The 2683-nt window shown below is 39.9% G+C and overlaps 1 pseudogene; it reads left to right on the top strand.

The window, feature by feature from the left end:
• Nucleotides 1-1197: 1197 nt before the first annotated feature.
• On the top strand, nucleotides 1198-2368 carry LOC114636164 (annotated as a pseudogene).
• The last annotated feature ends 315 nt before the right edge of the window (nucleotides 2369-2683 follow it).

Raw genomic sequence — 2683 nt, 5'->3', positions numbered from 1 at the left:
GCTAAAGAATGCCAAACCCACTTTTCTATGTATTCTACCCTGTATCCTGTCAGATAGACAATTACTCCCTCTGCATCTCCATACCAAATAATGAAACATCATCAAAATATAATCTTTTTGCCTCTTTCCTCGTCTCTGTGACTCATTCATATGATTTTGGCTCAAGCCTAAACTCTTTCTTTATGATTTTCTTTCCTTCCTCAGGCACACAGTGTATCCAAATCATCAGTAATGTCTATAGCTTTTATATCCAAAATAGATTCTTAATCTTTCTTTCATTTCCAGAGTCAGTACTATGCACAGTCATTGTATTCTGTCTGTAGTTTAGAATAACCTAACTGCCTTTTAACCAGTTATATTTATCTGTCATGTAACCTGTACTTCAGGGTAATATGTATTTGTAAACATTTTTTATTATTTACTCGTAGAATCATTCATGAGCTGTTTGTTTTGTGCTGACTACCTGTGATGATGAACAGTGAGTGATATTGAAGTATAATCTGTATAAATCCTTTCCTCTCCAACTTACTTTTTTGGTCATGATGTTTTATCATACCAATAGAAACCTTAAGACACTACTATGTGACACAGCTACTTCATTCCTAGGCATAAACACTGAGAATTCCACATCATATCATAGAGACATTTGTACTCTACATTTATTGTTTCATTATTATCTATAGCAACAAATTGAAATTAGCCTAATTGCCCACCAACAAGTGAATAGATAATTTAATACTATATATATATATATATATATATATATTTATGTATGAATAATATGTTAATACAATTAAGCTTTAAAGTAAAATTAAGTTACAAAATTTGTAGGAAAATGTATGGGCTTAGGATGTACAATATTAAGTGATGTCAAACAATTTCATAAAGACTAAAAACACATATTCTCCCTCATATATAGAACCTAAAGAGTGATTATATGGAGATATGTAAACAAATAGATACAAGGGTACAGTATAATATGTAAGTAGAGTACAAGAAAGACTAAATATGGCGGGGCTGCTCGGTGGACCGCTTGTGGCCTCAGGCCCTGCTGCCCCACCCTAGGACAATCCTGCCCGGCCTGAGGGGAGGAACCCCTGGGGCCTCCCTGAGTGGGCCCAGCCAGCTAGGGAGTATTCACCTCTCTTCCCTTAGCTCTGCACCTGAGGCTTACCCCTCACGCCTTAAGCCGATGCCATGAAGATCAAGGATGCCAAAAACCACTTTCCCATGGTTTGACATGGACATTGGAGGAATGCTAGTAAAGCTCTCATATTTTGAACCTATTGATATCACAGCAGAGGAAGAACAAGAGGAAGTTGAAAGCTTAAAAAGTATTCTGAAATACTTGACTTCTAGTGTAGCATATGGATCTACTGGCATTCGGGATGTACATCTTGAACTGAAGGATTTAACACTTTTTGGATGAAGAGGAAACTTTCACTTTATCATATTTCCAACCCAGGACCTGCCTACTTTTATCCAAATGGGGAGAGATAAAAATTTCTCAACCTTATAAATGGTGGTGAGTGCTACAGGAGGTGGTACTTAAAAGTTTGAGAAAGATTTTCACACAATTGAAAACCTCCACCTGCACAAACTAGATGAACTTGACTGCCTTGTAAAGGGCTTGCTGAATATAGATTCTGTCAGTTTCAATGGACAAGCAGAATGTTATTATTTTGCTAATGCCTCGGAACCTGAGCGATGCCAAAAAATGCCTTTTAACCTGGATGATCCTTACCCAACTGCTGGTAGTGAATATTGACTCAGGAGTCAGTATTTTAGCAGTCTATTCCAGAGACAACTATAAAAGAGTGACTGGGACAAGCCTTGGAGGGGGCACCTTTCTTGGTTTATGCAGTTTATTGACTGGCTGTGAAAGTTTTGAAGAGGCTCTGGAAATGGCATCCAAAGGTGACAGTACCCAAGCTGATAGGCTGGTCCGAGATAATTATGGAGGAGATTATGAAAGATTTGGTCGACCAGGTTGGGCTGTGGCATCTAGTTTTGGTAATATGATTTATAAGGAGAAACGAGGAAGTGTTAGAAAGGAGGACCTGGCAAGAGCCACTTTAGTTACTATCACCAAGAACATCCGCTCTGTGAAACGGATGTGTGCTGTAAGTGAGAAAATAAATCGAGTTGTCTTCGTTGGAAACTTTTTACGTGTCAATACTCTGTCTATGAAACTTCTGGCATATGCTTTGTATTACTGGTCAAAGGGTCAATTGAAAGCATTGTTTCTGGAACATGAGGGATACTTTGGAGCTGTTAGTGCACTTCTTGGACTGCCAAATTTCAGCTAAAACATTGGAGATCTTTACTAAGGAATGTCATCCAGGAAGAACTGATCCAGAATCTGCATTCATTATTTGTCACTCAGAACCAAAGGATAAAAGAGTAATGTGGCCTTTGGGCTGGGCAGACACAGAGTTGGTCTGCTGCTGTGGAGATACCGAATTCTCAGCCAACCTAGGGGAACCACTGCACTCAGAGCAGCTGGTAAGAACTCCATCTCACTCCCTAAGACCCAGAGATACATCTGGGAACCAGGGACATTCAGGACACAGCAGCTACCCAAACCCCGCCCCTCTAGAATTCCACTTCCCTTCCGCCCCTGCCTGGTCCTTTGGGCTGGGGAAGACACAGAGTTGGTCTGCTCCTGTGGAGACACTGAATC

The sequence above is a fragment of the Grammomys surdaster genome, unplaced genomic scaffold (assembly GCF_004785775.1).
Source record: "Grammomys surdaster isolate TR1022 unplaced genomic scaffold, NIH_TR_1.0 122661, whole genome shotgun sequence".
Classification (NCBI taxonomy): Eukaryota; Metazoa; Chordata; class Mammalia; order Rodentia; family Muridae; genus Grammomys; species Grammomys surdaster.
This window is presented reverse-complemented; position numbering and strand designations above follow the sequence as displayed.